We start from the raw sequence: 14,769 nt of genomic DNA, 5'->3' as shown, positions 1-14,769 counted from the left end.
CAAATTTCTGTTCAGAGAGGGTTCTCCTTCTTGTTAACAGGACAGCATGTGTGCCATACCTCTCATGACTGATAAAGCCTGAGTATGTCTTGCCTGCATTATTGATCAATATGTGAATCAACAATAGTCCAGTATATCATGCACCAGCCCCAGACAGGTGACCTGCCTTCCTGCCTCAATTTGCTGAAAGCATTATCATCCATAGCCCTCACAAGAAGCATCAGAGTGTAAGTTGTCTTTTGGTAGGTACCAGAAAATGAGAAAGCACTAATCCCACTCCCGCACCATCTTATAACATACATTTTAGGCAGTCACCTAGCCTTGTGAAATTGCACACTTACTTTGTCTAGACTAACGTTACCTTATGACCTGCCTCGGTAGGACCTGGCTTTGGTAATGCACATGTTCCTCCTGCAAAAAGCTTCCTCCTGGACCCCAAATCACCAAGCTAATTGCATTCTTTCAAACTCTCACCTTCCCAGTGGCGCTTGCATGCTGTCCTTTGGTAACAGCTTGGCTCCATCCTCAAGTTCTCTGTCCCATGCCACAGCTGTTCAAGTCCCCTTTTGAGTCTTGGCCCCAACTACGGTGCCAGCCTTTTCACCATTGTTCCTGTACAACACCGAAGTTCCTCAAATCACCAACAAGCATTGGAATAGCCAATAGGTCTCGCCTTTGGGACCTTATAAGTGTTTAGCCAATGAACAGTTGATGTTGTTGCACCAAGGATATTGTGCTGGATAACAAACACTTATAAGTTCCAGAATGCGAGACCTATTAGCTATGTCAATGCTTGTTTCTTATGGTCTGCTGGAGAGCATAAGACATGAGGGATCCAGTTATGTTTTATGAAGCCTACGTCTTCTTTTGAGAGTTTGGTTTCTTGTAGGAGGATGATGTCCCCTTTGGTTTTCGCTCGGTATTTCCTGCGCTTCACTGGATGGTTGAGGCCTTTAACGTTCAGAGATACAATATTAAGGTTCTCTGCTACGGCTCTATTCCGTGTCATGTAGGTGTTTGTTGTCGCTGGTTACTGGACGCAAGTATAGAGGCAAGCCTCTTCTGATGGTGACCCAACTCCATTGCCAGCTAAGTCTGTCTGTCTTACAATACCTATCATTCAGGAAAGACAACATGTTATAAAGCCTTCACAGGCGGTATACTGTCAGAATCAAGGTTGCAGCTTCCTCTGACCCATTGGCTTGGATGTTAACTTTGCCAATCGGACATTAACATTATCTGCATTACTGTGTCTGCGCTGACTACTTGTCCCAATTGTTCCTACTGCTGATATCATAGGCACTCTCATCATCCTACCTGTGGACCTACCTGGGCTTTAACTGATCTATGTGCTAATATTGACAAGCGCAGTCCCTGGGATCCTTATTGACCTTGCAGCCTACGAGATATAGCTCATTGAGAGTAAGCCTGCCCTTAATCATCGCGTCACCTAGCCATCTCAACCACCTCTTGACTAGAAATAGCGGACAAAGAAGAGCAGAACCTCGTACAAGAAAGTGAAACCAGAACCAACCATCTCAGAATCACCGATATAAGCCAGACCGGACCTAAATAGCACAATGGACATGATAATAAAAAAATTAGCAGAAGTCCATGACCAGGCCAAATCAACGAAACAAAACACTGATGCAATGCAACTAGAACTAACCGCAATCCGCGCCAATCTGAACACTATGAACACGAAAATTGATGAAGCGGAACAACAAATAAGCGATGCTGAAGACACGACCTCCCAGGCCACCAAAGAGATCAAACACCTCCTCAACATCACCAGTGAGCTCAAGAAACAGAACGCAGAATTGGAAGACCAAAATAGGAGAGGGAACATACGTATTTTCGGTATTCTGGAAGGGTCAGAGTCTGATGCAGGATCATGCGTAGCCTTCCTCGAAGCTTGGATACCAATGATAATGGGGATAAACTTCCAACAGGGCCGGGAACTGGACAGAGCCCATAGAATCCCATCCTTCAACCCTCTAAATAGAAAAGGCTCTCGCCCCATGATCTTCAAACCGCTCCGCTACCAACACACAGAAGCCATCTTAAACTACGCCAGGAAAAATCATCACGTCACCTGGGCAGGCCAACGGATTACCTTTACACAGGATTACTCCAAAGACACAGTTGACACAAGGTAAGGATTCCTACAACTTTGGGACATTCTGAGGAAGAAGAACATTCAATTCTTTTTTTGCAGGACCCTTGAAATTCAGAATAGTAGAGAATGGAAAACCAAGCATCTTTACAAACCCCCAAGACCTTGCACGTCACCTGGAAGACAACCCTGCCTGGGAGATGAACCTTTCTGGCGGCTCCTCAAACAAGCGAAAAACTTGATATCCTTTACTTTGTATTCTTTGTCACAGAACACTTACACCATTACTTTGCTTTTGCACAAATGTCATCCAAAGAAGCCCTGCATGATGTACTTCTATACAGTTAGACATATTCAGAGGTGTAAGTGTGGTAAGTCCTGTTAATTTTCAAACCCCATGTTAAACCGCGACTCTTGCATCTAGAGTTTAGTTTCTGCTCCTGAATTAGTGGTACCAACACACTGTTATCATTGTCACTTATCACTGGAATTCCAATTTCCAATGTTCAATGTTCGTAAGAAGTGCTACGGCACTTTCTGTTACTCAATTTATATGTACTTAAGGTTTATATGCTTGGGGTTTAAGGTTTGAGGATGCTTGGGGTGTAAGGTTTAAGCATTGAGGACTAAGAATACTTAATGATGTTCCTAGTTAGACCTGACCAGGCCAGAATAGCCAAAACTAGTCCTCGTGGATCTCTGGGACCAAACACTCTGGGCCTGTGATCGGGGTCGATCAGCAGCCCTAGTTTTTGTTGTTTTTGCCTGAAGTGCTCAACCCCATGTCTGCTAAAGGTGGGTTTATGAGAGAGAGTTTACTGTTCACTCGCCAGCCGCCTACAGGTGCTGCTGGAGAGGGTCTATAATAGGTTTGGTTTGCAGTTATGATGAGGGACGGCTGACCTTTCCCATGGAGCGCGCTGTTAGCAGATAAATGTACACACTCTCGCTAGCAGTACTAACAGTGGCACATAGGGCTTGGCATCACCACCATCGTTCCTTTGTAAATCGTACATGTTTTGATTACTTTCATCACAAACCTTGATTTCCAAACCTGGACTGAATATACTCAGCCAGCTGCCCATCTGGACATGGGAGGAGGAGGCCTGATCCAGTCACAGGACAGGTAGCCAAGTTGATAGTCTTTCTTTAGTTGAATTTCATTGGTTCACAAAGCCTTCCATACCAAAAGTGCCATGGTGGATGGAACTCTGGCTCTGAAGATGTGCTATCCTCTTTCTAGCATTTTTTAGTAACTAAAGGTTTCATTTCCAAGTTCTGAAAGTGACCTCGTCCTGTTCTACCGGACATTGACCTAGTGTGCTAGGCTGTATCTCAAACTAGCTTTATAGGCTTATCGGCAAGCACCTGTTTTATCCCTTTCGATGCTTATGACGAGCTCAGCTCGTCATCACCCACGGGTGTCGTGTGCTGATGACGAGCTGAGCTCGTCATAAATAAAGGAATAAAATAATTTCCAGCACACAGCGGGAAAACGCCTAGCAGCCAAGGTGTTAAAGAGAACCAGGGGCAGAAAAAGGTTTACGCAATCAAAAGAACAAAATACAATCAATTTCATATCACCATTTTTTGTGTCAAATGTTTTGGTTCTCTCAAATTTCCAAATGACTCAGCCTCACTAGTAATTATATTCAATGTATGAATATTTTGATATGGTGTCCTGGCTTTAGAACTACTGGAGTGAATATGTGCACAAAATGAGGACATTTTAACACAATTCCATACACAGATTTGGGCTGAATAAACTGGGTGATGACATCGATCCTTGTGCCAATCATCTACACTCGAGCTCATTAGGTAAAAAAGACAACCATCAGTACAGACTACTTACTTATCCCTATCTAGTCCCCGGTAGGAGATCCCCTAGGCTGACCTGGTGGGGCCAGAACTATGTATAAAAACCTGGTTAGTTGCTGGCAGAAGGCATCTAGTCACCTACCCCACCCACGTCGAGATGATCGCAGGACAGCTGTCCTACCGGGGACTACGGGTTCTCAATGGAGGTTTGATCCTACGACACAAAGCCAGGTCGTATCCTCGATTTCTCCTATTATTGAGAAATCGCACAGCAATCATATGAGCACTTTTTTGGTCCTGAAGAATTGCCTTAGCGGCAAGAAACATGTCGACCACACTTGCACTAAGGGTTGAATGAGGTTTAGATACCTAACTGTCTCGCCTCAATACCCCTTAATTTTTTAATAAAGCAGTGAGCCATGTTATTAAAATTTCACCCAATGGACTCCACTGACTTTTTTTAGAAACACTTCACTCACGCTCACTATTGCACTTTTTTAGGCCCCTCACACGCACACACCCTACGGCAAAGGAAGAAAAGAACTCCACCAAAGTGCAGCACCCTGTGCTGCCCAACGGGCATTGCACCGCCAGCCTGTCGAAGGGGCAGGATACCGATGATGACGCTGGACGACCATCGGGTGGGATGACAACAGTCGTCCAACCGATGTCTTGTGTGAGGTATCCCTAAAATTCCGACAAAGGGTTTTCACCATTCACTTTTTACTTTCACCCTTATGAGAGAGAGGTTAATTGTAGTCATTTAGTTGACTCTGTCCGGGGAACTCTGTACTCTTTTTGTTGTTTAAGACAAAAAGCTAACACTCACATAAGCTTAGCTTTATTACTGTTCCCCCTTCGAAGGTGCTCACAGCTTTCTGAGAAACTCTTTGTACTCAACTCCTTTATTCCACGTCCATCACGGATACGGTGGTCTAGATATAACACAATCTAACACCCAGTATATTAAGTTGCACTAAATAAGACCCTTAAAAAAAAATCTCTTTGGAATATGACAAATCTTTGTCTACATCCCTCTTGTAGCTGAATACTTACAAGTACTGAACATTTTATGAATTATTAACAAGGGGAGTGTCAAGCCACAGACATATTTTTTACTTTCCTAAGAAATTATAAATTGGTTGGACAAAAATGACTGAATTAAAAGAAGTGAAGCCCAGGTCTTTGTATCACAAGTAGCACTTCTCTCTCCATCAACACAAGAGAGCTAGTCCCATCTCAAAGAAACCTTGTCAGTCATGTGAACGCCGAAAGCAGAGCCATTCTGAGAGCAGTCACACTGCTGAGACAGGACCCCCTCTAATACCACCTGCGCCAGACTCCCAGCTGACAGCAGTCAAGCTGTCGAGACAGGACCCCCTTTCTAATGCCACCTGTGCCAGACACCTTCTGACAGCAATCACACTGTCGAGACAGCACCTCCTTCTAATGCCACTTCTGCCAGGCTCCCTGCTGACAGCAGTCACACTGTCGAGACAGGACCTCCTCCTAATGCCACCTCTGCCATACCACCTGCTGAACGCAGTCACACTGTCGAGACAGGACCCCCTTCTAACGCCACCCCTGCCACTCCCTGCTGACAGCAGTCACCCTGTTGAGACAGGACCCCCTTCTAATGCCACCTCTGCCCGACTACCTGCTGACAGCAGTCACACTGTCGAGACAGCACCTTCTTCTAATGCCACTTCTGCCAGACTCTCTGCTGACAGCAGTCACACTGTTGAGAGAGGATCCCCTTCTAATGCCACCTCTGCCAGGCTCCCTGCTGACAGCAGTCACACTGTCGAGACAGGACCTCCTTCTAATGCCACCTCTGCCATACCACCTGCTGACAGCAGTCACACTGTCGATACAGGACCCCCTTCTAACGCCACCCCTGCCAGACTCCCTGCTGACAGCAGTCACACTGTCGAGACAGGACCCCCTACTAATGCCACCTCTGCCAGACTCCCTGCTGACAGCAGTCACACTGTCGAGACAGGACCCCCTTCTAATGCCACCTCTGCCAGACTACCTGCTGACAGCAATCACACTGTCGAGACAGGACCTCCTTCTAATGCCACCTCTGCCATACCACCTGCTGACAGCAGTCACACTGTCGAGACAGGACCCCCTTGTAATGCCATCCCTGCCAGACTCCCTGCTGACAGCAGTCACACTGTTGAGACAGGACCCCCTTGTAATGCCACCTGTGCCAGACTCCCTGCTGACAGCAGTCACACTGTCAAGACAGGACCCCCTTCTAATGCCTCCTGTGCCAGACACCTGCTGAGGGCAGTCACACTTTCGAGATAGGACCCCCTTCTAATGCCTCCTGTGCCTGACACCTGCTGAGGGCAGTCACACTGTCGAGACAGGAACCCCTTCTAACGCCACCTCTGCCAGACTCCTTGCTGACAGCAGTCACACTGATGAGACAGGACCCCCTTCTAATGCCTCCTGTGCCAGACTCTCTGCTGAGGGCAGTCACACTGTCGAGGCAGGACCCCCTTCTAATCCCACCTGTGCCAGACTACCTGCTGACAGCAGTCACACTGTTGAGACAGGACCGCCCCTCTAATGCCACCCCTGCCAGACTCCCTGCTGACAGTAGTCACACTGTTGAGACAGGACCCCCTTCTAATGCCTCCTGTGCCTTACTCCCTGCTGAGGGCAGTCACACGTTCGAGACAGGACCCCCTTCTAATGCTACCTTTGCCAGACCACCTGCTGACAGCAGTCACACTGTCGAGACAGCATCCCCATCTGTTGCCACCTCTGCTAGACTCCCTGCTGGCAGCACAAATTATTTTGAATTTAGGGGCTCAATATAATCTGTTTACAATCAGCAGTAAAATACCAAAATCCAAAGATTTTTTTTATTCCATTACATATCTTAAAAACGTGCCTTTCTTTTTAATATGTAAAACTTAGTCATTATTGTGTACATTTTATAGCATCGTGATTGGTTCTACCTTTATGTTATTTTTGTGCAATCAATCTTTTTTTTAATTTCTTTTGTGGAACAATCATGTCAAAGTTCAGCTCCATTAGCCACCAAAAAATCGTCGTCCAAGAATGTAAAATGGTGATTTTGCCTAACTATCACACAACATGCGGCTCAGTGACTTTTATAAATGATTCCTCACTCTCCTAAAGAGAAGCCGCCTGCTCACCCTGTCCATCACAAAGCATGCAGGTTGGAGACTTTCATTGATAATCTGTATTTGCTGAACAGACACTGTGTTCTCAACTGCAGCTCTGTGAGCTTCATTATTGATCCTGCACTCTTCTGAAGTGTGCTCGGCCTGGCTATCACACAGCTGCAGCTCTGATACCTTCATTATTGATCCTGCACTCTTATGAAGTGTGCACTGCCTGGTGATCACACAGCTGCAGCTCTGTGACCTTTATTACTGATCCTGCACTTTTCTGAAGTGTGGTCGGCCTGCCTATTAAACAGCTGCAGCTCTGCGACCTTCATTATTGATCCTGCACTCTTCTGAAGTGAAGTACTCAGCCTAGCTATCACAAAGCTGCAGCTCTGCGACCTTCAGTGTTGATCCTGCACTCTTCTGGAGTGTGCTCGGCCTGACTATCACACAGCTGCAGCTCTGTGACCTTCATTATTGATCCTGCACTCTTCTGAAGTGTGCTCGGCCTGGCTGTCACACAGCTGCAGCTCTGCGACCTTCATTATTGATCCTGCACTCTTCTGAAGTGAAGTACTCAGCCTAGCTATCACAAAGCTGCAGCTCTGCGACCTTCAGTGTTGATCCTGCACTCTTCTGGAGTGTGCTCGGCCTGACTATCACACAGCTGCAGCTCTGTGACCTTCATTATTGATCCTGCACTCTTCTGAAGTGTGCTCGGCCTGGCTGTCACACAGCTGCAGCTCTGTGACCTTCGTTACTGATCCTGCACTCTTCTGAAGTGTGCTCGGCCTGGCTGTCACACAGTTGTAGCTGTGACCCTCATTATTGATCTTGGACTCTTCTGAGGAGAGGCTGACGTCTTTGTAGCTCTGAAAGTTGACAAAAGATCTTCACACATTTACTGCAATGACATGGCTTTTCCCGTGTGTGTTCGCTGATCAGTACTTAATATTGAATATTCATAAAACCTACTTCAACATTCACTGCACTTGAATGATTCCTGTGCGTGATTTCTGATGCCGTTTTAGACCTGATATATATGTATATATATATATATATTACCTACTGGCGATAGCCAGTAGGTATATATAGTTAGGATTTTTTCTCTATGGAACTTTTGGAAATTCTATGTCTAATAACTTTGGCGTTTGTGGATGGAATCGGCTGAAATTTTCAGGAAAATGGCACATTTTGTTTCCGAGCAGCCCCTGGAAATTTGGGGGAGTTCCGTCAAGGGGGGCCGAGAAAAAAGGGGGGTCCCAAAACACGTTTTTCCCATTCATTTTTCCATAGGGCCTTTGGCCTCACTTTTAGCTCGAACGGCTGAATGGATTTGCACGAAACTTGGCAAAATTGTAGGGACTGTTAGCCCGATGTGCCTTTGCTGGGTCTCAATATATGTGCTCCAGTGGATTTTGAGAAATTAACTTTTAAAAAAACAGATATATCTGTGACAGCGTCCTGGATAGCGCACTAGATCGCGTACTTTTCGCGTAACTGAGTTTTGCAAAGCGAAGCTGATTGGCTCTCCGGTGTCTGTCAACATTCTAAACAGTCCGGTGCAGCCGCCATCTTGTCTCTTGGTAGGATCGAGAGACAAGAGGAGGAGAAAAACGAAGGGGGAATTTAATGCAAGGGGGCAAGGTAGACCCCTCTTGACCCCCTAGGAATGATGTTGGGGTTATTAAAGGGTCCCATGGGGAAAATAAAAAAAATTACATTTTTCGTGGTAGAAGCGCTTCCCGGTTTGCGAACCGGGTCGCAAACTGGTAGCGAAACGGGAATTCGCCATTTTGTGTTTCGATTTAATTAAATTACTAGATGGAGGAAAAACTATGTGAGTATTGGGTATAAGGGGGTACGGGAGACGTATCCTGACCCCCTATGTTTTCTGAGGGTGGTTGAGGAGGCTCATATATGTTGATACCTGTCTTCCAGCGGTTGCGCGTGAGCGTTTTTTTTTTTTTGCCGCTTGACTTCTGTTAACGTTCGATTCGAAGGAAATTAGGAAGTGTTGATCGCCATTTTGACACTGCGAGTAAATATATTGTTAAAAATAATTGTTATAAATTAATCAGTATTGATAAACATTGTCTGCGCCATCTTGCTTTCTTTCCAATGCCACACCTTTGTCGTGCACGGCAGCCATTTTAGATGCCTTGACCAGACCCACTCTCTGCACGCCGCCGATCCTCAGCATGGCTCCCCACCCTCGCAAGCATCTCCCCCACGGACTGGTCACCCCTGCTCTCTCTCTGATGCATGGGCCATAAACTTCCCCCCATCTGCGCTGCTCTTCCCTGAGTATCACACCCTGTGCCCGCCCGACACCTCCCTTTCACCCTATTCACTACTGCACCCTCTGACAGTCCTCTTCCTCTGTTTCTGATTGTCCAGGCCAGTCCCAGGCTATCACCTAGCCCTGCGGATGTAGTTTATGGCCCCAACTGTAAAGAATCACCCCTGTTTAAAGGAGTTACAGTAGATCAAGGTCGCCACCTCATGAGATCCGTTACACCACACGCGTTCCTACTATCTGATAACGATCCTGTATTGTGATTGGGGAGGGGATTCTCACTGTAAGGGTGTGTGGGACCGAGCCTGAAGCGGAAGATTCCAGGGATGCCTTTTTGTACATCAAAGTCTTCACAATTATGTGTCACATTAAAAATATATAGCACTCCAACAAAGTTGTAGGATTATAACACTTTAATAACTTATAAATATATACAACGCTCCAACAAAGTAAACACGTTAAAAAAAACTTTTTAAACAACTATTTATATGACATTGCTTTAACCAGGATAGACAAAGAAATGACACAGTGATGTAAAAGTTTCTGAAAGAAATGCCAAGAAAGTCCCATGTGAAAGTGAATTTTATCTGGCAATTTTTTTTCTTTTCCTTCTCATGAAAAGAAAGTTAATGCCAGGTTCGTTGCCTGCTTCATCTGCAAAAAAAAAAACTCTCGAGAGGGACCGAAAAAAATATAGCTATGGTAATCATACCATGCATCGGCACATGGAGAGGTGGCACCCTCCTAATTATTCTAAAGCACAACTTCGAGATTTGGTGGATAACCCCCGACCGGCAAAAACATCCATCAATGACTTAGCAATAAGTGAGTCAGAGGCAAGGGAAACGGTCCCAAATCTGCAAAAGAACTTTGGGCAGATGAGATTGACTTGTGTAGCATGTGGAAAATTAATTTCATGCGGAGAGATGAGTATTACTTTAATAAATAGATCATATGAAAATCATCAATGTCCAAAACGTCCTAGAAAGTAATTGTTGTCATTTTTGAGGAAGAGAGATAACCTACAATGGTACGGGGTCGTTTTCATTCGTACTAGGGGGGCCAGGTGACATTCCTTCGGGGTGGCTTAGGGGCATTTAAAACAACTTCCCTGATACGGGTAGCATATAAAGTAGAGGCTAAATACCAGGATCTTTATCGATTGCTTTATGCTGTACAAAAATGAAAAACACATACAACAAACCTGGACCATTCATATTTTCAATGTTTCTGCGTACTATACTTTTTAACCCTTAACTAATTGAGCTGCTTCATTTCACCTGCTTTTTAAAAAAATAAAAAAATAAAAATCGGAAACAGTGGCCATTTCTTCGAAACTTACCAATGTACGCGTTACAACTACGTTTGCTTTTTCAAAAACTTTTAATAAAAATGTTGGTGCCCAAATACGGGCCTACAACCCGTGGGCCAGCCACGGAGCAGGCTGGAACTGTAAATGGGGGGGTAGGGGGGGGGGGGTGGGGGGGGTTTATTTGTGGAAAACATAACAGAGTCAGTGGTCGTTGATTTCATAGTAAAAAGTGCGACAAGTGCAACAAAATCATATCGATAATTCCTTGTGAGCAAGTACCATTAGTGTCGACAATTCCAACCTTCAATAATAAATACAGTAATCAATGATGCATTAGAACTTAATATCAATTCATTGTTCGAACGTGTAATCAGTCTTATCCCATATCAATTCATGTGGTAAAAACTGTATACATATCTCATGATATCAAGGCTGAGCAATCGGGGCACAACAAGGAGTTGAGAGTTTCATTTGTACCGGCGCCATTTTGGGTGAGGTCAGGAAGGTCCAAGTATAGTCAAAATGTCTCCACCAACTCGTGGTTGGACCGTGACCTCTTTCGGTAGTCCAAAAGTTTTTGTTGAAGGGTAGCAGAGGGGACTGGTGACATGAACCATCAGTGAATGTGGGGTGGGAGGAAACAATCTCTCCTACCGGGTCATACTGGTGTCCCACCGGAACTGATTAAGTTGGTAGTCTTGCAGGATTTTGATCATTTCAAGACTGAGGCCGGCGCCGGCATGAGCGCGCCGACGTCCCTCGGCTACGTCGTGGTCGTTCCGTGGGTGATCATGGCAGTCATTTCTCATCGGGGGTCGGGGGCCCCCGTGGCTCTTATAGAATCTTCAAAGTTGAGGAGAACGTTTCTGGACGCAGGACTCATTTTCAGGCTGAACTGAAAAGCGTCGTTGTACCGCAAAAGTAACCGAGACTGTCAGGTGAGTGCAGCGCCGCTGCATCGCAAGAGTGGACGAACCCTTTTGTTGGGTGAGTGGAGCGTTGGGGGTGCAGCTGAGGGGCCCCCACCTGGGGGGGTGGGAGAGGCTCGTTTGCGCCGCCTCTCCCTCCCAGCACACCCCACGCCGACACCTGGCGTTGATATCCGTGATGTCCGGACTAGGCGATAAGAGGGGGGGGGTCGGAGGCAGAGGCAAGACATCCCCCCCGTGGCCTGCAGGGCGCTGCTTCAGGACCGAACGGGGAGCTCATACCAAGCCGGGGCCAGACCAGGAGATACGAGGGGAGGGTCGGTGGCATTTGCAAGACATTCCTCTCCAGTGTTGTCGCAGCTAGAGTTCCCGTCGGCCTCGGCTCCTCTCCTGGTGCACCTTACGTGACAACACTTTTGCTGGGTGAGTGGAGCGTTGGGGGTGCAGCTGAGGGGTGGGAGAGGCTCGTTTGCGCCGCCTCTCCCTCCCGGCGCACCCCACGCCGACACCTGGCGTTGATATCCGTGATGTCCGGACCAGGCGATAAGAGGGGGGGGGGTCGGAGGCAGAGGCAAGACATCCCCCCCCGTGGCCTGCAGGGTGCCAGAAGAGAATGGGAAGACCAGCACATTCCGGGCCGACCATCCCACGACTTCTCCGGCTGATGGCGGCTAGTCGGGCCCTGCCCTGCACGTGTCGAGGCCTCATCTTCCGGATGGACATAACCGTGGACCTGTTGCACTTCGGGAGTTTCCGGAATGGGGGTAGGTATCTGCTGATTTGTATCTATTTCATGTTACCGTTATTGGGTGTGGCGGGCGGTGGGACAGACATGCTTGGAGCAGTGGGGGGGTGGCGGAGGTTAGCTACCTCTTGGCTGCCGTAACGTTAAGCTTGGCTTCTCTCACCACTTCCATGTTTCTTATTTCTAGCGAAGTCAAAAACTCGTCAGTGGCCTACTGATTTTGTTTGATTTCTTTCCCTTCTTTTTCAAGTGTGTTTCATTGTAAAGTTTCTGTTTAACAGGATATAGTTTTTACTTCGTATTTTACATATGTCTTCTTTATTAGGGGTACTCTCCGGTTGAGCCAGATGATGTACCTCTAATAAATGGCCTGGGTGGAACTAGTTTCTCAATCAGTGGGGAGTAGATGGGCATGACAGATTACAACGGGGGACAAAGGTCCGCATTACCCATCCTTCACTACTTGCAAAGACTAGACAGAATATTTCTATTCCACGTTATTTGCAAACAGAGAATACCTCGTTAGAACTATTCCTTGAACAATAAATGTCCAGCCAATCAATCAATCAGTGGGGAGAAAAACAGGCATGACGGATTACAACTGGGGACAAAAGTCTGCATTACCTATCCTTCACTATCTGCAAAGGGAGACAGAATATTCCTATTCTTCTCTGTTTGTAGACAGGGAATATCTTAAATAGCAATAATCAATAAAAAATTTACAACTTTAAGGTAAATACTCACAATATGACTACTCAACGAAGTTAAAAAGTAACGGATATAGGTACTTGAGAGGTTTTCGGTGGCAGATAATCTACAATATACACTTGTACATATGAGTCTGATACAGGGCGGATCTCTGTATAACTATGGATAATTAGATATTAGGAAGGCATACTTTGACTTGTGATGTTTGATCTCATTTAGTCACTTCAATCTAATTTTAACCACAAATTTTTCTTTTTGTTTTGCAGATTAACTACAATACTTATGTTGGACTCCATATTATATGTTGTTTATTATATTGTTTTGTTACTTATAGTTCTAGTTATTTATTGTAGTGTTATCTTTTAGTTATAGTTCCAGTTATTGTTTTAATAAAAGTTAATTTAAAAAGTACATAAGTCTGTTTTTTTGTGGGGGTAGCAGTCATCAATAGAAATGATATTTATAATTTGAACTATAATGCTGAAGCTCACTCATTAGTAACATATTGTGGTGAAATTTTAACCTATGTGCTGACGTAAGTGTTCCATAAACAACTACTATGGTAACAGGCAAAATACTGTTTGGGGGTAGGGTATAATACGCAGGAATGCTGTAAAAATAAATGGGCAAGGGCTGTTTTGTTTTCCACTGTTGCAACATAAAGTGATCGATAAAAATCCGATAATCAGGCCTATCAGCGACTAAGACAGCAGGCCGAGTCTCTTTTGCTCAACGACTCCCTCATGGGACGAAGAAACGTCCTTTTTCACGAAATAGGAATATTTTACTTGCAGGACAGTTGTTAATTTCCCGTGAAAATACATTAGCCTGGAACATTGTTAGTGATAAACTGTAAATGCATCTAGGTCCTTTGCTTAAAAAAAAAAATATAAAATATATTTGTGAATTAGAATAAGAATATATGTTACAGCTATAGATATTTGCTATTAAAAAACCATTGAAATTCACTGAAAAAACCATAGGTTTTAGGCCATATATAGTTAGGGATTAGCATTTACAAAACCTTAATTTACTCGCACAAAACCATAGAAATTCGCATATATAGTTAGATGCAATAACTATATATCGCGCACCCGCAATCCACTGCTGATGATGTCACATATTACATCAATCATGACATGGTCAGTGACATCACTGATGACATCACAACACAAAGGTCACAAGCGGTAGCACTGTCGGCGCTCCCCCTCCTCTCCTCCATAGAAGCCAAACGCGTTTCAAATACTTGCGTATCCTCGATCACTGGCTGAGTTCAGGCATAACGGAGACCACAAACAGAATTAGGGACAGCTGCTTTATTTCATATAACAAATCCCGCCTTGAGTGGGCGTCGGCAAAATAGCATTATGGTCCTGATAGTCCATTAAATCGCTGCCTGATTTGTAGTCCCTCTAAATAAAACCAAGTGGGTGTCATGTTGCTCCGTTTTGAGACCGCTTGTGACCTTTGTGTTTATACCTCTCAGTACGTGGCATCTCCATTGGGGCAACCTTTTGTGTGTGATTTGAAGCGGCCAGTCCAGCCGTGGAGATGTCCGGCCGCTGTAATGGCGGTTCTTCAATGCCCGCAACCGCGAGCTTGGTACAGAACTGAGGGGGCCTGAGTCACGAGTATGTATTGGTGTGCATTACGGAGCTCCTTACTGCCAACTTCGCCCACCGAGACATTT

General features: G+C 45.5%; 1 pseudogene; it reads right to left on the bottom strand.

Moving 5' to 3' along the window:
* Nucleotides 1-2,165: 2,165 nt before the first annotated feature.
* LOC147737834 (uncharacterized) overlaps nt 2,166-14,769 on the bottom strand; it is a 31,675-nt pseudogene continuing 19,071 nt past the window's right edge.

The sequence above is a fragment of the Lissotriton vulgaris genome, chromosome 1_1 (assembly GCF_964263255.1).
Source record: "Lissotriton vulgaris chromosome 1_1, aLisVul1.2, whole genome shotgun sequence".
In the NCBI taxonomy this organism is placed as follows: Eukaryota; Metazoa; Chordata; class Amphibia; order Caudata; family Salamandridae; genus Lissotriton; species Lissotriton vulgaris.
This window is presented reverse-complemented; position numbering and strand designations above follow the sequence as displayed.